The following is a 25,143-nucleotide window of genomic DNA, read 5'->3' on the forward strand; positions in this document are numbered from 1 at the left end:
ATACCGTACTATAAAATATAAAACTAACACGGGTCTTTTTGATTATTTGTTCATCATTTTAACAACGACGCTACGTTGCACGTGTTTTGTACTGTTTGATGTGTCGCTATAGTCTTTTTCATATGCATAGAAATTCAAGTTTTTATATAGTGCGCTAGTTTCATAATATCATAATTAGTAACACATCCAAGATGGGGTACTTACGCGAAGCCTTTGATAACGAGCCAGTGTATGTACCATACCCTTTATATCTCGGGACTAAGGTTGTCGGAACTTGATGTCCGTCCTTTTATTCTTTGGCTATAGTTATACTGAAGATTCCCAATTGCTGATGCCTATGCTTCGAACAGTTATTAACTACTATAACCTCTGATGGAAGTAAAATCAAAATACATTTAAGAATATTTTTTACCGCACGGTTGAACTACTCGTACTGAACAAACATGGATTGGCAATCATCTTCGAAATAATGGCTTTTAAAGTTTACATGAAATTAGGAACAAAAGATCCATGTATATACTAGGGTTAGATCATGCAAATCCTTTGAACGCTGCTATCAGCAAAGGAACTGCATCTTTCTCCTGACAAAAAAAAAATATGCAGCAAAAACTTGAAAGTTTACGGTAGAGATTTCGCTTAAAGGACATATTGAGTAAGTTGGAGGCTGAAAACATGTTACACTAATTTTGCCGATTTTTTCTGGTATGCGTATCTTCATAATTATAATTGCAGGTATGCGTATCTTCATAATTATAATTGCATTTTTTTATAAAAAAAAAAGTGAATAAGCACATATTCATTTTTTAAAGTATTTGTAGCACGCGTAAGACTTTTTATTTTATACATGTTATTCCTCTTTTTCCGACAAGATATTTTGATTTTGCATTGCACACAAAATTTAAACAAACGAAACATTTCAATAAAAATCAAAACTTTAATGGACTTCGATTCTGAAATACGAAAGAGCATCTGAGAGTTCATACATTTCTATTTGTCAATTCATTAATAGTTTTTACTTTATTGTAATTCGCCGTTTGCTAGACATTCATTGTCCGGTAGACCTTTAATAAACAGATTTTTCGAAGGACACTTCGTTCACACGTATTGACCATTCATAAAAAATGTCAGACAGATTTTCTTTGCGAGATTAAATCAGCTTGAATTGATCCAATTTCCATTTCCGACATCATTTGTATTATCATGTATCTCATAAAGCTTCGTATTGGTTTTTATTTACATAAAACAATATTAATACGGAGAAATGGAGCACAAAACTGATACCGGAGGTTTATTGCAATTTCGCAAGCCCCCTCTAGGGACGACTGGGCTATCGTAGCTAAGGAGATGGAAATAGCCAAGTTTTGGTCGATATTACAATATTACATTGGACAAATCATGAATGAATTATACCAGAAAGTTCATTCAATCGAAATGAATGGAAACAATTAAGCTGGTTGCCTGGATACGGCGCGTGTCAGTTTCAAAACTTCCGCTTTGGGCTTTTGAAGTGATCGTTTAACAACCTAACTTGTGAATGGGGAAGTCTGTGGCATGGAATCTTGCTACTGGTCGCAGTAATAGCTTCGTATCTAAGGTTTCTGATAAAAACTGTATGAAATCTTATAAGGCCATTTCACCATTCGCTTCTGTCATATCAATTCTCAGAAATTTATCGACGCCTACACATTCTACTTCACGCATGCGCAGTAATAAGTCTCTACTTTGATTTAATCTATTTGGTATTGAAAAGATCTTTAAACTTGGAGGTTGCTAACTATGTTTAAGGATAATAATCCTGATAAAAAGAGAATTATCTTGATAGCTCAGATCATAGTATAATCTTTCGTAAAAGATTCGGGATAACTAACTGGTCGAGGCAATCCAAACCGAGACATAAAATTCATTTGCCTATGAATGATATAACCATCCCCTGTGTCAATTCGAGTCCTGTTATAGTTGCTACAAGAGACTTCTGAATCATCAAGTGTCTGTCTGAGCTGATACGATGCTCGGAGTGGTATCTTGGATGTGATGGGATCATTTACCGCAGTAGCTAATCGCGGTATGGCCTACACAAAAATAAACTTACAATGGCAAATATAAAATGCATGTTTCATCTCGTCGTTTTTAAAATTCCTTAATGGAATATAAAGTATATTAATTTTGTTCGTTTCATTGTAAGATCGAAATTTCTTTTACCGAAAGTATACCAGACGCAATAATTTCACAAAAAGAGTGAAAATATAATATTGTGAAAGATAGTTTGACAAACACATTTTTGTTAATGTCTTTTCATTTCACTGTGGAGTTTTCAGGGTCGCTATTATTATTATACCAGATTTGTTGAGCGCCCTTTTCATATGGAATATACGTTCAAAGGCGCTATATTTCAATAAACCATAGAAAAAGTCAATTAATTAACAACGTAATGGGTCCATAAATATGACCCAGCCCAAAAGAAAAACACGTTACCTAGCAGCTAGCAGGTCTTGAGAAAAATCTTCTTTGTTAACCTGATGATTTTGAAATATATATTTGTGTAAATGTATGTCATTTGTTGTTTGTAACTGTACGTAATTTGTTGATTATCCCGTGAAAGACTGACTTGTCCAGATTTGTGTCCCCGTTAAGGTAGTTCTGCCTGTTTGATACTAATATTGTTCTACAACGAAGAATTTTATACAACCATATTTTTTTCAAAGCATCATTGTATCCGAAGGAAATTAAGCAAGTAAAACGATAGGTTCGTTTGCTTTTTATCTATTTTTTTTCAACCCGGTCAGTTTTCACAATGGTCTTCAATGGTAAAACTGCATTTTTGATGACATTTTTTCATGAAGAAAAAATTCAACGATATGAGCCGTGCCATGAGAAAACCAACATAGTGGGTATGCGACCAGCATGGATCCAGACCAGCCTGCGCATCCGCGCAGTCTGGTCAGGATCCATGCTGTTCGCTAACAGTTTCACCAATTCCAATAGGCTTTAAAAGCGAACAGCATGGAGCCTGACCAGACTGCGCGGATGCGCAGGCTGGTCTGGATCCATGCTGGTCGCAAACCCACTATGTTGGTTTTCCCATGGCACGGCTCATATGATTATTAATGAAACTTTTCATAATTGTATATGATCAAATAAAGTGTACTGGTCCTTGTGCTTATTTTTTTTACAATTCGCAAAACTTCAGTTTGAGTCCTTGCACTTCTGTTTAGTTTATGCTATTTTCTTGAATTGTTATACACCAACGACTATCAATTGTCAAAATTTATCTTAAGAATGACAGTAGCCCTGAATGTATACTCTTCATACACTGAATATAATGGATTCTCGACAACATTTAGGCTACCTGCACAACGGCTACCAGACATTGTTTTTGGTTTTCCAGATAAATGACCGTTACGCTGTCATTTACGTGCAGAACTACCTTAAATAAAGTCTTAAGCAATAATAAAATGTATTGTTTCATAATTTTCATATTGACAAATATACTATCGTCCAATTTCATATTTATTATCCGTTGACGTCCGGGAAAAGATGGTTTAACTGCAATAATAACATATTCCAGAAGGCAGCCAATATATATATAAGCAAATCAAACGTTATATTACTACTGAATGAAACTGTAATACCCTTGTGGATTTGGGACAACAACTTGTGTCTGTATTGTCTTAACCTTGCACGATCGTAAGAGGCGACTAACCGAGTCTGAACACTTGGTTTTGCTGTGTCTCGGCGATTCCGGCAGATATAAAGTTGTGATTCCATATTTCGACGTAAATGAGCTGTGAAACCAAAACGTTTAGTCCTGCTTGGCGTCATTTAACCTGTACTGTGTTGGTACGGCGTAAAACCTTTATCAGATCACCCCTTGTGTTTTAACGTATTTAAACAGAATTTTATTAGCAAATATCAGGGAGGATCAAAATTAATGAGGTGACAATTATTAACACATAATGCTTTGTTTATCTATTTTATTCTTATGTAATTCAATCGTTTATTCATATATGGCGATGTAATATTTTTTGTTATGCTCTGTTTTCTCTTTGGCAGCACGGAATAAATTATCCTTCCCACTGTCTGTCTTCTGGCTGAAAATAGAAATTGGCACCATTCAGTATAAAACATCTTTTCAGCTTCCTTTCACGCGGGAGTAAAGGCAATTAATTAAAATCCGTCTACATAAAATCAAGTGAATAAGCTACATATATGCCACTCAGAAAAAAAGATATATGCGATGTCACAAATATTTAAGGTGTAAATAGCAAAATGTTATCTCCAGATAGTTGGAGTACTTAACGCGAACATATTTTGTGTGCATAAGAATATTTGAAGTGTGAATGCGAAAATAGTCTAACTAAATATCACAGGGGACTTCTGATAAAAAAAGAAAATTGTTTCTGTGGATTTTAAGTGATTACTGAAGACAAATCAACCATCGTTAGTAAAGTAAGTAAAGTGATACAGATAATGTATATATAGAAAAATGTTAATTAATACAAATATTCTATAAACATCCTTGACACTAATTAATGTCACTTTCGCACGTTTTGAAATGTTACAATTATAGAAAAATGTGGAATGGCATAATTTGTTATTTCTGTGAAGACTTTATTTACTGTTAAAGCAAAATTCATCAGGGGATACGTTAAAATAAAAAAAAGAATTAAAACTATGAACAGATATAGTCTGGTGGTTTTAGCCCCTGAAAAAAGTTTATGAGGGCCGGAATGTTAATGCTTGGAGATAAAGACTTTATTAAAGTTTAAACATCCCTGGTTCATGTGGGTGCTGTCTCCAAAAAATATATGACCACTATATGCAAATTATAGAGGTCAAACGGTCATGCATTAAAACTGATATTTTCACATACTTTCTGGCACTGATGCAATGATTCATGAATAATTTCTCATTATACAGGATTTGATTTACAATATTAGGATTAAATAAACCATACACTTGTATCCAATTATTAAATTATGACTTGCACCCGATAACGTATTGTATGCTCTTATATAAAGGTTAAAGGTCACAGGGTATATATACAGAACAAAATAGCTAACCGCATTTGCTAATTTTCCAATATCTTTGTAAATTCTGTAAATACAAATTTGAAATTTAGCATACTTTTAGAACAAACTGTTGATTATAACATAATAAAATTTCAAAAATATTAAGTGACGCCAACATATAAATTTTATTCAATTTACTAACTCAATCCATTTGTAAAAAAGTCACAAAAACACATAAAAGCGGTGTTTTAATGAACAAGTGAATACTAATTGTAAGAATAAGAACTGTTCATATTAACATTTTTTTTCTAGCGAATGGTTAAATATGACACGAATGGTGAATGCTGTTTTTAGAAAAAGCAAGTTAACGAAGTTATTTCATTATCTTCCCAAAATACAATTTCGTGTTTAGTATCTACATACACATTGTTAACATGTTTGTTTACATTTTGTGACCTGTCAAAAATTGGTTTAAATCGTAAAATGAATGAATATTATTTCTGAAGACGTGTTTCGGTTTTGTTGTAAGTTCGGCATTTAATCAATTACATATTGTTCTGAGTGTACATTACATTTCAAAAAGTATTTTATGCTATTTTTTGAAGATATTGGCAAATAAATATGAAGGGCACTTAGCTATTTTGTTCAGTATATATTAGTTATTTTACAGATTAAAAACGTCCCAATAAATCTTTATGTAATATTTGCATACATTTTATCATGAAATACTGTTGAAGTTCACCTTCCGGAAGTACATATTGTTAAGTTTTAAATGTTTCATTTCGTTGCTTTATTAGCTCGACTTTTCGAAGGAAAAGTAAAGCTATTGCTCTCGCCCCAGCATCGGAGTCGGCATCGCCGTTGGTTAAAATTTTTTATTAAGTCAAATATATTTGTTACTATCAAAGCTATTGACTTGAAACTTAAAATGGTTATTTACTATTAAAGTCTACACTAGGAGAAACAATTCCAATAACTCTGATTTGAATTTTGATGGAGTTATGCCCCTTTTTGACTAAGAATTTTGGTTAAAGTTTTTGATAAAGTCAAATATCTCTGTTACTATGAAAGCTATTGAGTTGAAACATTAAATAGTTTTTACTATCAAAGTCTACACCAGGAGAAACAAACTCTCTAACTCTGATTTGAATTTTTACAGAGTTATGCCTCTTGTTAACTTAGATTTTTTGGTTAAAGTTTTATAAAGTTTTTACTGGCAAAGCTCTAATTTAGAGTCAAGCAATGAGAAAATGTCGCGTGCGCTGTCTTACGGACAGCTCTGACTTGTTTTAATTCGGGTTGAGACTACTTAACCAAATATTTCTGATTTCTTGTTAAAATAATTTTCTTTGATCTAGCTAATGCAGTCAGTTTGATTATACAGATGCTTCTCAGTTTAAATGTCACAAATATATGTTAAAGATCCAAAGGTCGCAATTAAGTACTATGAAGTGTAAATAAACACGATCATATTGCCTACTGAAAAGATGCATAACCTTGCATATAAAAGGGTATTATTTATCAACTACATAAATGTTTTAATAATAAACCATTCAATTACGTTAATATTTGAAAAAAAAAATATTGCCAAAAAAATATCTTTCAATAAAGTTGTGACTTGCGTCTGCGTTCATATTCTGGAAATGTAATATTGTTAATAGCATTTTTATATATCTATCAGAACCAATCGTAATTTCATTTTTGAATTAGTTCTAAAACTGGAGAAAAACACATTTCTTACAATATATGATATAAAAGGGAAGTAATTTCATCTACAAACAAAAAGGAAACTTAATTTGGGTGCATGTGACCTTGACCTATGCACATGTCATATTGTTTATAATGGTGAATATTTAAGTGGCGTCGCTGGAATATACCAACAAAAAGTGCAAGCCAATAAATGTATTATGTAAGGATGATGTCGGCTGTATGTGGGAGTCGCTAATACATGTACATGTACTTGTAAACTCATGATTACAGATCAATATTCAGTATTGTTAAATAATTCGTTAATGTGAATTTTTTTTATATATCTATCAGAACCAATCGTAATTTCATTTTTGAATTAGTTCTAAAACTGATTTACAGAAGAAAAACATATTTATTATACTATATGATATAAAAGGGAAGTAATTTCATCTTCAAACAAAAAGGAAACTTAATTTGGGTGCATGTGACCTTAACCTTTGCACATGTCATATTGTTTATAATGGTGAATATTTAAGTGGCGTAGTTGGAATATATCAACAAAAATTGCAAACCAATATATGTATCTTGTAAGGATGATGTCGGCTGTATGTGGGAGTTGCTAATACATGAACATGTACCGGTACTTGTAAACTCATGGATACAGAACAATATTCAGTATTGTTAAATAATTCGTTTATGTGAAATTAGCAGAATAACAGCATACAGCAATGAGTTCATATAAACATTCGGAAATATTTAACTGCTTTCCTATATGAAAACTCATCTAGGTTATCGGTATATAACACATTTACTTGGTTTGATATAAAACTTTTAAAAAAGGTAAAATTTCTTGTATAAAGTGGGTAGTGGACGAAAGTCCCCACCTGTAATGGATGGAACAACTTATTTCCAGCGGAGCCCACGGCAGGTGTGATATTTACCTTCCCAGCATACATTCTAGACCGATAGTGTTGGAAAAAGTACCAGTACTGAACACTGGTCGGGATATCAGCCGCAACCTTGAATCGAACCCGGACCGCTGTAGCCTAGTCTGCTAACTTCTGCGCCCCTCACTCTCTATCAATAGAGAGTTTAAATGCACAAAGGACATACTTTAATAAAGTAACATATGTACCAATAAGCTGCATCTGGCGAAAGAATGCACTTTAAAGAATTTTTCAAGATTTTTTCAAAAGTCATTATAAGATGCTTGTTAACTAAGCACTGTAACCTAATACTCATTGTGTAACTTTGAAAAGTTTGCCAATCTTGAGTGTTAATGTAACGTAGATTTTGGTGAAATAAATGGTACGCTAAACAAAACATGATATACTAGTACTCAGTGGTAGACAGTCATTGCTCAAAGTGTGGTAAATTGTGGGAGAAGGCATTTTATTCATTAAAATTATGTAAAAGCGACTTGTAATAAGAACTCACAAATATGAATAAAATCGAATTATACATGTGTTATGCAGTACATTGTTTCAAAAGTAAATATAAGTATCGGTACATATATTACCATGAAAGCATGCTGAAATAAAACAAGAGGACTGCCTTACGGGTGCAGATGCTCATCTGATTGTTTTGTCTCTGTATAATAGAAATATTGTCATACCCATGATATTTTAAGTTCAAAAGGGGTCGTAATTCTTGCAAAAAGCAATGTAGAGTTACTGTACTTGCAGCTTTAAACGGCGAATAACTGCTCTAAGTTTTAAAACAATGACTTTGACCGTTAATGAGAAAAGTTGACCTAAGCGCAAACTTTAAGCAAGAAAGCTGATATTTTCTAAGTCCTAAAGGGGTCATAATTCTTGCAAAAAGAAGGATTGAGTTATGTTTCTTGCTTTACAGAGCCAGTTTTTGATCGTTAATAAGTGTTGCAAGTTTTAGAGCAATAGCTTTGATAGTTTAGGAGAAAAGCTGACCTAAACACAAAACTTGAACAAGAAATCTGATATTTTCTATGTCCAAAAGAGGCCATAATTCTTGCAAAAAGCAGGATGGATTTATGTTTTTTGTTATAGAGTCAGCTTTTAATGGTTAACAAGTGCTACAAGTTTTAAAGCAATAGCTTTGATAGTTTAGGAGATAATTAACCTGACCATAAAACTTAAATAAGAAATTTGATATTTTTAGTCCAAAAGGGGCCATAATTCTTGCATAAAAGCAGAATGGAGTTAAGTTTCTTGCTGTGCACAGTCAGCTATTAATGGTGAACAAGTGTTGCAAGTTTAAAAGTAAAAGCTTTGATAGTTTAGGAGAAAAGCTGACCTAAACATAAAACTTAACCAGGCAACGCTGACGCAGACGCCAACGCCGATCAAGTGATGACAATAATTTTCGAACAAGAGCTGTCACAGAAGACAGCGCGCTCGACTATTTCGATGCTTGATAGTAAAACTTGGAACATCTGAGGAAACTGGAGCTGTCATAAGAGTGATTCCAATGGTGGATGAAGATATTGCACAATAGCCTGAGTCAAAAATATTAAATAATAAGAGAGGTAAAGATAAAGTGTATCAAACACTATGTAAGTATATTCTAAGCAAAAAGGGGGCATAATTCATTAAAGATTGGTGCAAAAGTTACGCACCTTGTGTCATATGATGTGGGTGATGATGTGGAACAACTTCTTCAAGTTTGAATTAAATATGCATTTCATATTATTATAACTGAAATATAGTGAAAATGCATCAAAATTAACCTTAAATTCTCAGTAAAAGGGGCTTAATTATTCATGAAAAAAATGTACTAGAGTTATGAACCTTGTGTCATATGATGTGGGTGATGATTTTGAACAATTATTTTAAGTTTGAATCAGATCCATTCAGCAATAACAGAGATAGAGTGAAAGTGCTTTTAAAACTTTAACCTGAAATTCTAAGTAAAAAGGGGGAATAATTCATGACAAAATTGTGCCAGAGTTTTGCACCTTGCTTCATATGATGAGGGTGATGATGTTGAACAACTATTTTAAGTTTGAATCAAATCCATAGAGTGAAAGTGCATCAAAACTTTAACCTGAAAATCTAAGTGAAAAGGGGGACAAATCACGAAATATTGGTACCAGAGTTATGATATTTAGGTCAGATGATGTGGGTGATGATGAGGAATAACTATTTTGAGTTTGAATCAAATCCATTAAGTAATTACAGAGATAAATAGAAAAAAGAGAAAGTGTAAAAAACAAAAACTTTAACCAAAGTTGGGACGCGGAAAGACGCCGACGCCTGGTCGAGTAGGATAGCTCTCCTTATACTTCGTATAATCGAGCAAAACATCAGATGAGCCAAAAAGGAACCCCATATTCTATAACAATGCTTAAGATATCTGTGTTAAATTACATACAAACATTTAAATATAAAGACCAAGGGAATATACAACTACCAAAGATCATATGTTGTGCTGTACATGATATATATTGATGATAACATAAGTGCCAACGAGCTGAGGTCTGATTTAACAAGTACATAATACGGTAAACATTAACCTTTATGTCTATAGTATTGATTGTGACCATCTGCTGATATGTATTCTATATAAATGAACAATCCCTTACGCAAGTAGGGTACCACAAACCTTTTGACAAAAGCTTTGTAACGATCAACTGATGCCAGTAACGTAAGTACTATTCAGACCACTGAATAGAAAGTAATGTCATTTAGTGTTTAACAATATGGTTCAGACAACTACATTCTATAAAGGGAGATAATTTAAAAAATGAGCGAAATAGACTCATCATTTATCTTTCAGTGGTCTTTATCGTTGTGTGAAATTTCAACAAAAATGATTGTTTAAATTTAGAGTTATTCTTTGGGAAAGAAATGTTATATGTTAGTTTAATAAAGGGAGATAATTCAAAAAGTAAGCTAGATAGATTTATTGTACTTGTACAAAGCACTTTTCCTTAATGTCCTTGATCTTTGTATGAAGTTAGAATGAATTCCATTTATCACTTTTGGATAACATATTGATAGTATCTATAGATGACATTGTCTCAACGTAAATAGATAAAGTGCACGACCTTTGACCCTAATTTTAGACATTGTTTCTATTTGTCATGTTCTGTTTTAGCTTTGCATCAATTCTAAGTGACTAAAAATAGTTTCATAATACATTTAGGTTACAATTTTCCAGAAAGATTGCCAGTACATAATCATAGAAAACAAAGCTACACAAAAAAGTTGCAAAATCAGAATTTCATAGCATGACCTTTTGACCCCTCTAATTTACATAAAACATCGTTATATTTTTGGAGACAGCTATCAAAGTAACCGGTAAGGTTCAAGCTTCAACAAATATGTTGTCTTCGGGCATTAACATGCCGGCCCTCATAAAGTGATTTCTAGAGCACTTTTGTCACTAAAACCACCAGACTAATATGTATCTATCAATCTTTAATATCATTATTAAACCAATAATCGACTTGTTTTCTTGATTTAAGGTAGTTCTACACGTTTGATAAAGCGGAAGTGATGGCGTAACGTCATTTATCCGGATAACATAGAACGAAGCCTGGATTCGGCGTACGGAAATGAAAATCATTTTATGAATGAATGACAACCCGTGAGTATTTTTCACAATAGCAACGTTACTATCTGAAGTTAAAATATGATATTAAAACGTGTGGCACGTTAAATAATTCAAAATAATGGCTTACGGTAGTTTTGCACGTTTGATAAACCGGAAGTGATGGCGTAACGTCATTTATCCGGAAAACGTAGAATAAAGCCTGGATTCGGCGTACAGAAATAAGAATAATTTTATGATTTAATCGAAACCTGTGAGTAAATTTATTACAATGGTACTGTTGCTATATTTCTAAAGTCAAAATATGATATTAAAACATATGACACGTTAAAAACAAATAATGTCTTAAAATTAGCGTAAAATATTCAGTTCACTTTAATCATGGTCAAATTTCTCAAAAATAAGCACAAGAACCTATACATTTTATTTCCCCAAGTTTTAGGCCATGTGTTTATTTACAACTGTGAGAAGTTTCATCAAAATCTACATTGTAGAAAAAATTCTATTCGCGAAAATGTTATGAAAGTTGTGATTTTCCCATAGACTCCCATTATGAAATATTGCGAGAGGTCCAAATTTTTCAAATCAGTCTAGCAAAAAATCAAGCACACGAACCTATCTTTTTTATTTGCTGAATTTTCTAGGTATATTCTGAAGTTTTGAAAAATCATAGTTTAATCAAATTCTACATTGTAGAAAAAAATTCGACCCAATCGTGCAGAACTACCTTAAAACCAGCTTGAAATGTGGTGATCACTTTAATCATGGGCAAATATTTCAAAAACAAGCACGTGGACCTGTACATTTTATTTTACCATATCATAGGCCATATGTTTATTTACGACTGTGAGAAGTTTCAATAAATTCTACATTGTAGAAAATATTCTGTTCGCGAAAATGTTATGAAAATTGGGAATTTCCCATAGACTTCTATTACGAAAACTTGGTGAAGTCCTAATTTTTCAAATCAGTCTAGCAAAAAATCAAGCACACGGCCCTATTTTTTTTATTTGCTGAATTTTCTAAGTATATTCTGAAGTTTTGAAAAATCATGGTTTTATCAAATTCTACTTTGTAGAAAAAATTTTGATCCGAACGTGCAGAACTCCCTTATTACGTCGCTGGATGAGGTAAACTTTACAAAACAACGTTGTCAAGGATATAGATAATAATCCTTGATACCATTATATGGTCGAAGTAATACATCTCAAGTAGTGATTTTCCCTCCAAACAAATAAAATCATTGTTTGTCGTTCAGATGCATATTACTATAACACTCGGGCTGCGTTCTCGTGATTTAATTTCTTCGCATCTGAGCTCCAAACAATGATTTTATACACCGACAAAATTACCATTATTTCTTAAATTTTGTGGCGTACAAACTGTGGTTTCGTTGCATAATAGTACATATAATTAGTCGTCTGTGTTTAATAGGAAAATAAATCAGGTTGTATTAGAATAAGTATTTGAAAACATTAATCGTGCTCTATCACTGTACAAAGAACCATGTAAATACTTCTTGTAGAATAAAATTTTCGTAGTACTAAGATAATAAGGTGTTGAACGAAATTAGTTAGAAAAACAAAATTATGACGTGCTGTAAAAACACTGATGAAAGTAGTAGGGTTTGCTGCAAGTCGAACAATTATTATGACAGTTTTATATAAATATGACAAACTTTATAACAGCTGAAGACATGCTAGCGGGAGGCAAAAGAATGTAGGGGAGGGGCACAAAAAGGGGGATGAAGAAAAGAAGCACCATCACCATACAAGACTATATGCAAAGCATATAAAACGAAACGGACAAATAAATAAAAAGGTATTTCTATTATTTGTACAATGGCATATTTCCCAAGTTTCTGCGTGCTAGACTAAACAAATGGTGCAAAGTTAGTACGTATTTAGTGATGCCCACTTTGGATTCCGATGCAACAGTACTTTTGATTGTGCGTTTATTCTACATTGTATTATACAAAACCTTCCCTCCTAGAAGAATGAAGCTCTGCATCGTGCCTTCACAGATTATGAAAAGGAACTTTAAACCATTGACTTTTCGGAACTGCTATTAGCAGCAAAAATGATGAAATTGTTAAAATCTATATATGAAAATGTATCAGCCTGTATAAAAGTATTCTCTAATGTGTCTGAATTCTCTCTCTCGTCGATATTCTTTATTTTATTCGTGAACAATTTTGTGAAATGATTTTAATTGAATAAGGCTACGGACATCTTTGGGAAAAAATCTCATGTTTATACATTGTTTTTCTCTGCTTTTTCAAACAAAGCAGGTATTTTTATATAATTAATATGTCGAAAATAGATCAAAAGCTAAATTTAAAACTAAACTTGAATATGAGTTTTACCCGAGTGCAATAGAAAATGATTATCATAAAAAATTGTCATCATGTTTTCAATTATAGTTACACAATGTTGCAATCGAAACAGGGCGATATGTGGGTACACACTGAAGACATAGAATATGTAAAAATGAAATGCAACAGTCGTACAATCTGAATACCGCTTTCTTCGATAAATTTTACTAAGTACATATATTATGCTACTTGTGTTAAATATTTGCCAAATGCGTCAGAAATTTAGTAGAATGATGCCGTTAAACTACAAGAGAACACCTGTTAGAAAATATCTTACAGAGGCATATAAATTGAGAGCTGAAATAATCAAGGATAGATAATAATAAAAGTATCGTATGTTATGATAATTTGTATATAATACCTATTCATGTGCATGTTCAATGATGTTGTTAAATGTTTATCTGTTCCTTAACTCTAAACATATTAATGTCGATTTTGCTAATAGATGCTGTTGTCGATGGTGTTTTTGTTGATGCTGCTGCTGTTGTAAATTTATTTCTCTTGTTATGTGGTAAAATATGTATTCCACAAGTGTATTTACTAGGTAACCTGGCATAATACACAAATAAGTGGGACAAAATTTTGAAAATCTCTCGATGCTGAATGGATATTAAGACTAGTTAAATCATCAACAAGTTTGTGCTCGTACGTGGATAAATTATGTAGCGTAAAAAAAGTTATTACAATTTAAAAAATCATTTCCTATATATCTCTAAAGTAGCAAAATCAGTCGGATTGTGAAATCGATAACGCCGATAGCGTATTTTCAAGGGAGACAATTACATCGATAAGCATCGATATGAAAGCTGGTAATGTATTTGGATTGCTGTAGTATACTCATTGCTTAAGCCATTGTTTTGTTTTTATTGGGTTTAACGTCGCACCGACACAATTATGGATCATATGGCGACTTTCTAGCTTTGATTGTAAAGGAAGACCACAGGTGCCCCTCCGTGCATTATATAATCACGGGCGAGTAGAACCACCGACCTTCCGTAAGCCAGCTGGATGGCTTCTTTACATGAAGAATTCAACGCCCCGAAACACACTCAGACCAATATCGGTGAGCGGAAAGGTTTAAACTCAGCGACCTAATCCACTCGGCCATGGAGCCTTCTCCCCGCCCCTACTCCTATCGTTTATTTCAAAGTGAAAATAGATTGAGTATAGATTGAGTATTGTTATCAGTGTATGCAGTCATGTAGAAGAGAGATTTCGCTGAAAAAAATACTTTTATTGTTACCTCGTAATGTCTGTCTGAAAGAAGCTGCATTTCACTGAAGTAGTATAAACTTTACTGACATGATATAAAAGTCAACAAAATGATTCCCGTGCGGATTTGTTTGTTTGTTCTAAGTTTTATGTCGTCTTTCAACAGTATTTCAGTCATGTAACGACGGGCAGCTAACCTAACCAGTGTTCCTGGATTCTGTACCAGTACAAACCTGTTCTCCGCAAATAACTGCTTACTTCCCCGCATGGATCAGAGGTGGAGGACGAATGATTTCAGACACAATATTTTCTATCAAATCGTCAAAGAGAACATACGCCTCGTCCGAGGATCGAACTCACGACCCCGAGATTCGTAGATCTGCGCTCTCCCTATAGAAATAAGCGGGCGGGTGTCCCGCACAAGTTTGCAACTAAGTTTAGTATTAATTAGTTTGTAAGTTTAACGCAGAAATCGTGATGATATCTAGATGTACTTTGTACATGTATACTTACAAATACGTAAACGCCAGAAGCAGTCAATACATCATTATTATATAGTTATTATAACGCCCATCTGATTGAAAGTTGTATACATTTTTAATATTTACGTCTGCTTCGATTATTTTCCGGACATTTTCATTCGTCGTTGTTTAAATCACTAGGTACCCCTTGTAAGTAGTGTTGCGTATGAACAATTTCCTCTTTGAGGTTACACCGTATATCTATTTGAATTAACCCTTGAGACAGACTATAATAGAAATACGCCTGTGTGCAAAATGGAAACTTTTGGTGTTGACGCGTACGGTGCCCCTAAAATGACATGTTACGCACTTTTTTTTCACTTAGGTAATGTGAGACTTTTTTTATTTCGTTTAAACAAAAGATGCCGATTTTGAATAGAATTAACATGAACAAAGCAGTAATTTGTCTCAAAATTATATAATGTAAATGTTCTCAAGACACGTAATATAATTTTGCTATTTTCGTCATCTGATATAATTATATATAATAACATCCAATGATTTCAAAAAAGACGCCATGAATTATGAAATGTTCATATTTCTTATCACTCTAGATTCTCTAAATTGTAGATTGTGATAGAACGGTCGATGATAACACACGCGCCTGCTCTATTTTTGTGTTTTACATAAATGGCAGTTTCCGTTAAAGATACCAAACCCTAAACTTTCACTAAACTATTTTATCTGTAAATATTTACTTCAAATATAGAAAATCTTCATTACATGTATTTGATTTTTCTAAATAAAAGAATTTATTGTGTATGTGGAGCTGTGGAAAAGGAGGACTGTTGGACATTTGTCCCACAAGAGCTTATTTCTGAAACAGACATTTGGTCCCCAATATTTTTGTCCCCAACTGATTGCTTAGGAACATTGTAGAACATAATTATCTATTGCAGGTAATAATACTTTTGTTTCTTACAATTTTGTAGTAGACTATTGCAAAACTAACAAGTCTGAGTTAAAAATATTGCACAAATCGCTAAAATTATAATGTTGTTATGAGCTTTTTATAACTCAATAATAAGCTACTATGTACCTTTACATCTGAATGTAATTAACATATTTATCATATTCATTAAACTTTTATCAATGAAACATTTTTTTACCGGAAATTGCCTTTTAGAGTAATGTTGTGATTAAACAATAAAGAACACAGTTATATGTGCGGGTATATGTCCATCCTAAAAATAAGCAGTGGGGGCAAATGTCCTATCTACCATTTCGACTGGGGGCATATGTCTAGCAGTCCATTGTTTCGTCGTTGTGGGAGTGGGTGGGGGAGGCAAATGTCTTACAACAAAAACATTTAAGTGATAGTCCATATTTATACTATGTTTAGCTATAGGCCTACATGTGTTAAGGAGTACTATTTTAAACCAAATGCATAGTACCGTTTATACAAATAAACTTGTCATATATGAGCCGTGCCATGGGAAAACCAACATAGTGGCTTTGCGACCATGCTGTTCGCTAACGGTTTCTCAAATTGCAATAGGCTTTGAAAACGAACAGCATGGATCCTGACCATACTGCGCGGACGCAGAAACTGTTTAAATTAGGCTTAAAATCTAGTACCTTGTTCTTTTAGGTAAAGATATGTGCTTAAATGGAGATACTAAGATTGTATATAATTTGCTATTTCTTTCACACTTTGATTTGACATGAACAATGTATATGTTTTAAACAAAATATGTCTAAATCAATCATATTGTATGTCTTTTACATGTAGTATGAAATTTACCTTTCAACGCAATAGTACGGTGCCCCTAAAGTGACATGTTACGCACTTTTTTTCCACTTAGGTAATGTGAGACTTTTTTTTATTTCGTTAAAATAACTATTTCGTTTAAACGAAATCATTTCGTTTTAACGAAATAACTATTTCATTATAATATGGCAGTTTCCGTTAAAGATACCAACTGAAATAACTGAAATACCATTTCGTAAAAACGAAATGATTTCGTTTAAACGAATTAGTTATTTCGTTTAAACGAAATAATTAATTCGTTTAAGCGAAATAACTAATTCGTTTAAACGAATTAGTTATTTCGTTTAAACGAAATCATTTCGTTTAAACGAAATAAAAAAAAGTCTCACATTACCTAAGTGGAAAAAAAGTGCGTAACATGTCACTTTAGGGCCACCGTAATCTATATTACCTTGAAGACAAAATAAAGGAGGTAAACATTACAAATCTTTTGTATTTGTTTCTTGGTATCATATATTTCATAACAATTCAATAAACAGTGAGTTTCTCGCATGATCTTTATCAAAGAAGGCAGTCAATAGTTGTCTGTTTGGGCTCCATAAAAAGGGAGATAAATTATAAGAATCGATAGAGAGAAATCACGATAATATAGTACCTTTTTTCTCCATTACCGCTGTTGTGCTATGCACAGTTTTAAAAGTTTAACTAAAGGGAACTAATTAGCAAATACAGGGAAGTAATTTTAAGATATATAGTTGTGTCGTTATAAACTTACTGTGCATTTTGTCGTATCATACTCAAATCTTACAGCCATATTTATACATATATTCCTAAATTGTGTCGATGTGACTTTTACCTTTACCCTGCTAAACTTTTAAAATGGACAGGTCGATCATTCAATTTGGACAGTACCACTTCTTATTCAAAGGGGTGTTGACTGAATAGCGAATAGTTCAGACCATGATCAGCCTGCACGGACGTGCAGGCTGTCCTAGGTCTACACCGGTCGCAAAAGCAGAATCACTTGCCCCCAGAAGGCTAAAGGTTTACAAAAATAGTTAAGTCAAATAGTACGAGTGGTAATGTAGTGAACAAATGAAAAGAAAGATGAACATGCTTTGTTTTCTTACAGATTATCTTGTACATGGACCAATTCTGATGTTGTATGTCTAAAGTTTGAAGTCATGCCAGTGCCGTTCAAGTAATATGGCAGCAGCTTTTATTGTAGATGAAGTCGTGGCGTGTAACGCACGAGTGAGCACCTTGATAGAACCACTGGCCTTTCGAAAGTCTGCTGTATGTCTCATGATAACCTGAGCATGAGTTGGCCCAACAGAGATTACAGGCCAGTGATTTGGAATCAATGCTCTTAACCATTCAGTTACAGAGAGACCTTGTTGACCAGTTACATTGACAAAAATAAAAGTCATTAATTGTTAAACTTTAACACTTTGAGCTAAGTGTTGTGATAGTCAGTGAATTTTTAATCAGAGTTCTTGTCCAAGAGTTCTGTCATTGTTAATAAATATTTCCCTTCCTGTTCTTGTTTAAAGGCCTAGATCCACTACTATGTAAGTGTCCCTACCCAAAATCCAATAAACAAGCCCAGCTTGTTAGCGATTATGTAACTGTAGTCAATTTAGGACAATTGGCATAGCAGGGGATCTGCACTAGAACATCAAAGCGTGTGCAATGGGTTGTAAGAAATTAATTTTCCTTCTGTGAATGTAAAATCATAAAACATGATTTATGATAATAATAATAATGATGATAATAATAATAATAAACCACAGTTATATTGAAAACTCAATAATTTGGTTTTATTGACCAAGGGTAAAATTTATATCCAAAATCATAATGAAATGGTCATAGCATTGACAGTTACCTTACCTTTATGTACAATACTTACAAAAAATGGGAAATTATTTTTTTCATAAACGAGCAATCACTGCTATTTTAATATAACAGTATAAAATCATCTATACTCAATTCATTTTCAATAATAATTTGCATTAAGTGTGCCTTTTCAGGTTTTATTTGATAACATTGAAATACACGTAGGGTTTTCCATCTTAAACAACTGTTCTTTAAAATATTCAGAATGAAGTGAAATAAAAATTTAGATGTGTAAATGCCGCTTTGCTTTTTATTTGTACACATCTCAAACAAATGTACACCAGAAAAAAAGTATTTAACCCTTATCCATGCTATATGCTGGACACGATTGATTCTGCCTTTGCGACCAGTGATCACATCTGATCACGACCTGCACTATTCGCTATTCAGTCAGTATCTTTTTGGAATGCATCCCTTTTGACAAGTAATAGCACTGTCCAAATTGAAAGATGCACAAGTTCATTATAGAAATTGAACAGGGTAAGGGTTAAATTCAATCTGAAAAATGTTGTCAAGACAGAAATGAGTTTCTTTTTTTTTTGTATATAAGTTTAAAGTCGTTAACTTAAACCAGATAAAACTTGAAAAAGCAAAACATGCTTTTTTTCCTATAAACATGTTAAATGAGAATTTCACTTTCGTCCAAAAATGATCTAAAACTTGAAAGTCTCTAAACGGAGTAAGTTCAAAGTTTTCTTTCATCCAGAAGTATTCATTTATTAATAGAACTTATTCATTATTGAAGACAAAAATGAAAGCACATTTATCAAAGCGGGTACGGGCGCAGCTATTAAGAGGCTGAACCTGTGGTCAAAAATTGATATTTGTGTGGTCCTAATAATTTTGATTTAAAAACTATATTCATTATAGAAGATGTTTATTCTGGTAGCAAATAATGTAAAATTTATTCAATTATCAACTATTTGAAAAAAAATCTAAATAGTGTAGGCGATATAAGGCTTAAGTGAACATTGTCCTTGATCGTTTCGTCCATATAATTAGACCAATTTAATCATTAGCACTATGTAAATATCTGCATACCATTTTGAAACAAAGAAAGGTTATTTCGGAAAGCGCATTATATAAATTACACGTTAGGTATTCAATATTGTGAAGAGTTATTATATTTTTGTGAAAAGAGGATGATTTTCTGCACGAATCCGATGTTACGTTAGTATCAAATTGCCGACAAAGTAAGACAAACAGTTTGCCGACACGCATAGAATACTGGGGACCGAGATTGGGCCCAGGTTGACAGCATTTCTCCGAAGGACGGTAATCATTATTTCTCATGAAAGGCAACGTGACATTGTTTTTATCATACCAAAGCTATAGAAAGAACTTTTAATGCGTTATTTTCAGCTTTACTATTGTGTTACTGATAACCAAAATCTATATCAGGATCAAAATTTGATTGACACATAAAAAAATGCATCAGGATCAAAGATTGATTAACACTTTCAGAACAGAACAATATATATTCCATGATCAAACTTCAATCAAAACCGAAATGATAATATTCACCAATTTCATGCTACTCAGTATTCCATTGTTTAAAAAAAAAAGAAAAGTGATCAGTATGAGTAGGCTGAAACAATTATTCGAATGTTGACAATATTGCTTTATTATGACAAACAATGTGATATATGTATACCACAAAACGTAGAACATAGTCTTGATAAGAAAATTTCATTAACTGGGACACTTTTTCGGAAAAAAGTCAGTCAGTTATAGTGCCATCGTTAGTTAGCTGTTCTGCATGAAAAAAAATCTTGCATGTGTAAACTACAGACTACGAACAAGCATCATGTTTCTGCTGTAAAATACATAGTAAGACTATCAAAATGAGCTATAAAACATATAGTACACGAGTTATAACTCCTTTTTATTGATGATAGCACTTATACAAGTGCTTGTTCAGAACATATTAACGGTCAACATGTTTTAGGTCGATTAAAAGGTCTGAAATAGAATAATCGTCGATTAACCATGATTACAAAAAAAACACATGGACATGGACAACATTACAAAATCATTTTACCCATGGCCATTATTACAAAACATATTATTCATGGTCAAAAATGGTCAAAATAGTTAAACGTTCAGACTGTGTGACTTCTGTATTTTGTTATTTATCGAGGTAATGCACATCACTGGTTTATTTTCTACAGTTTTATCATATTAAAGTCTTTCTTTTATGCATATGTGAAAAGAAAATTGAGATTACGTGAACCGGTTTGATGGTTAACTCGTTTAAGAATCCGGGTTCATGATTCATCGAGCTTGTGATGATTTTCAATATTCCAAGAAATGAAAATTGCCAAAATCGCGCTGAAAAGGATATATACAAATTAAACAACATTAGCAGGATCTAATCCTTTTCATGTAGGACACGGTTGAATCTGCCTTCGTGACAAGATTTTTGCCAAAATCGGTTCCAGAATTATCGAGGACAAAACGAATGTGGTTACAGGAAGTTAATTTAAACCTTCAACTATTAGCAAATAGCAAACATTTTCATTGTATACCCATTGCAAAATTGCATCGCACAAGTATCTCGGATACGGCATTTCTGTCGAAATTAGCTTTACATCTAGACATAATGTTACCACTACTGGGGTTGATTTTCGGATATTTTTCGGGCGTTGCGTAGCTAATTTCAGTTATATCCGAATACTTAATGCAGCGAAATATACTGTACACTTGTGTTGCCCTTTAATTACTTGGGAGCAAAGTTATAAGTATTCCTTTGACATATTTTGGAGGCTTTCACGGGAGTAAAAAGGTCTGTCTATGAATATATACTTAAATCTGATAAATGTAAATCAAATCAAATCAATCAAATCTTTATTATGATTTAGGCCGCCGGCCCATACACCATCAATCATATACATAAGTGTATATATACAAATATAAACATTTACATAAAACACCTCTACTGGATAATCAAGAAAATGTTTTAAATATATTTGTATTATTCAAGTCAGGAAAAAGCATTTGATATGAGAATTAGCTTTGTATATAGTTTCTAATTTATCTTTAAAAGATTTATAAAGGACATAAAAACTAGGATTCAAATGTTAAAAACATACAGTGTGATTATGGCTTTGCAAATGTTTGGTATGAACCAGATTCTGTAGATTATAATCATTTAATAATCATTTTTATGTGTATTTAAGCAGCGTGTTATTGACTGTTTCATACAAGGCTTTGTTGTAAATAAGGAATAAAGTAGTATGTTTGAATTGTATAACCATTGTATATTTGGTTACGAATTGTATTTAGATTTATTGCCAAGTACTTTAAGAATAAGAATCTCAGCTCATGCTTGGAAGATATGCTTACAACAGAACTCCAAAAATATGAAAGATACTGCCAGTGTTGTTATATGGTTGACCTTGAAGATGAATACCACTTTATACTTACTTGATCATGTTATCACAAAATACTATTTCGTTAGACCTTTATAGAACTGAGTCTGTTACAATCACGAAATAGAAATGTACTGAATTAGCTTTATATTCTAATATGCTCTTCTCCGTTAAAGCACTCTTACGTTACAATGACGTCATGTTAACGTGCGGTGACGTCAATGTTTTTGTTGCGACCAAGAAAGAGCACCACTATATTTAATCTACTATTTTAGATTAAGGGCATGTTAGAATCCGTGTTTTAACACTATTTATACACTCGGGCGGTAATACATCGTACAAATAATTTTACTCAGGCTGCGCCCTCGTGAAATTATTGAGCCGACGTATAACCGCCCATCGTGTATAAATAGTGTTAAAGCACTCTTTTGCTATAAATTATTTCTTAACTATTAAAACGCTATGTTAATGAGAAGCAACATTATAAGTTTTACTTCATGTTCTACTCATACCGAGGTGGATTAGCCATTCTCACTTAAAACACCATAGTAAGAAATTATAATGTTGTATAATACAATGTACTGTTCAACTGACTATGTGACTTAGTTGATATTTAAAACACACTCTTTTTATCATTACTTATATTATTTGAAAGTTCTATCAAACTAAATGTTTAAAATCTAGAAATTAAATATAAAAGTACCAAAGCAGTGCCATTAAAAGTTTACTGAGAGTTATCACAAAAAGTTTCGATCCATTACATAAAGGAATAATATGGTATACAATATCAAAGAAGTTAAAACCGGCTTGGAATTGCCATGTATGTCTAAAATTAACCAGTAAAGCCGAAGAAGGAGCAGGTCATTTAACCACAACTTTCAAACTACACTGTTTTCACTGCAAACCGAGGGAAAGTATCTATTTACCCTTACCCTGCTGAATTTCCGTAATGAATTTGTCCATCTTTCAATTTTGACTGTACTATTAACTGTTAAAGGGGCTTTTACCAGAGATATTGACTAAGTGACGAACAGTGCAGATTATGATCAGACTGCACGGATGTGCAGGATGGTCATGATCTCCACTGGTCGCAAAGGCAGCATCAGGGTTATTTAAAAAAAAAAACTCGCCCAAACGACACTTTCGATAAATAAAGTAAATGTATTTTTGAACATCTGCTATAGTGAAACAGTGCAATTTAAAAAGAATATTCACATGTCTTTATGCCCTTTTAATATTTAAAGGGCAATGCCTGACAAAAAGTTAATTCTATATGAAAGCTATCCTCAACCCTTTCATGAAGCTGAAATAATCTTTAAAATCGAACCACTATTGAAAAAAAGATATGGCAGTTTGAAGTTGAAGAAAATGGCTGACCATGAAGGCACTCGCTTTAGTGTGATTATGACGTCATTTACACACTGCTAAATTTCCTATTTAGCAAATAACTTTTTTAACAGATTACTACCGTAATTATGTTTCTTCAGTGCACGATGTAAAATATAGTAATTTCTTCCATTTTAGCTGGAAAAACGTACAGATATAATTTTGCAGAAATAATTAAAATCAGTTCAAAAATGTATCTAGAACTTTAATAAATCCGCCATTTTTAGCTTCTTTAAATGATTTAAGAAATAATAATAGACGGTATTAACATAAGAACAATATACCTTTCCCTTTACTATGAAGTGTTTTAATCAATGATGTGAAATATCGTCACTAACCGTGCAAGATTTTATACAGAATATTTCAGAAAATTATTTGAAATATTGACACAAACCATACAAGAGGTTACAACACACTAATTAGCTGTTCTTCTTTATTCTATATAAAATAGACATATTTCTAATGGCTGCAGCACACATAAGGACCATTGTTTAACTTATATTTTCTTGAAGAATATTGCAGTGCTGAATAAAAATCAAAAGAAAGGTTGGGGTCATTTTTGATGCAAGGACATTTTTACAGTCAAACACACAAACAGCAAAATCAGCTGAAAAATGAGAACCTAAATTGCAGTGGTGGTGTATGATCTAAGTATCCATGACAAATTCTGTCGTATTGTTATTTCATTATAAAAATTCTACTTTCATGTCAAGTATAGATCTGTCATGTTATTTCAAAAAAAAAAAAGACGAAAAGAGAAAAAGGAAAATAGTTCCACAGAGCAAAAAAAAAAAAACACAAAAACTAACCGAGTACTATTTGAATCCACCACTATGCGACTGCCATTTTTTTTTTAGCCATTTTTTTATTTTGTGCCTGTCCCTATTAATACTTTATATAAAGTATTTCAAACAAATGCCGTCGGAGCCCTTTTGATATTTCGTATAAAGTATTTAAGAAAATTGTGTGAAATGTCAACAAAAATCATACAAGAAAAACTTTTGATATTTTATATAAAGTATTTTAAACAAATGAAGTGAAGTGCCGTCACAAACTATACAAGAGTTTAGATACATTTTTTAAGAATGTGATATGAAATGCCGGGACAAACCATACAAGGGACCATTTATATATTTCATTTAACTTTAGAAAACGATGAGAACAACGACTTATAATCAAGCTCCCTTGACATGCGGCCCTGTGTCGGAGTACTATTGGTATTAACAATAAATAACAGAGAATCCCATATAATTCAGGTCTATTTGAAACATTGACTGACGTGTGTGCCAATTCTCCGCCTTGTAATTATAACCTGTTTCGCGTGTCACCGTTTATATAATTTTTACCGATGATTTGTCTCATTTCATCTTCTGAAAGTATAAAAGAAGAGTTTCACAAGTTTGTCTTTCAAACTTTACATAGCGCCATTGTGAAAGCAACG

At 32.7% G+C, this 25,143-nt stretch overlaps 2 long non-coding RNA genes across 2 annotated transcripts in view; one reads left to right on the forward strand and one right to left on the reverse strand.

Annotated features, from left to right (window-relative positions):
• Positions 1 to 3,494: 3,494 nt before the first annotated feature.
• Positions 3,495 to 25,143, reverse strand: part of LOC123542419 (uncharacterized) — a 49,848-nt gene continuing 28,199 nt past the window's right edge. The window contains exon 2 of the long non-coding RNA XR_006684731.2: positions 3,495 to 4,088. This is a non-coding gene — a long non-coding RNA (uncharacterized LOC123542419). The remainder of the gene's footprint in view (positions 4,089 to 25,143) is intronic.
• On the forward strand, positions 4,166 to 14,239 carry LOC128557176 (uncharacterized). Its single transcript, XR_008371090.1, has 3 exons — positions 4,166 to 4,446; positions 11,146 to 11,267; positions 12,920 to 14,239. It is a non-coding gene; the product is annotated as an uncharacterized LOC128557176 (long non-coding RNA).

Source organism: Mercenaria mercenaria, chromosome 1 (genome assembly GCF_021730395.1).
Source record: "Mercenaria mercenaria strain notata chromosome 1, MADL_Memer_1, whole genome shotgun sequence".
NCBI classification, from domain to species: domain Eukaryota; kingdom Metazoa; phylum Mollusca; class Bivalvia; order Venerida; family Veneridae; genus Mercenaria; species Mercenaria mercenaria.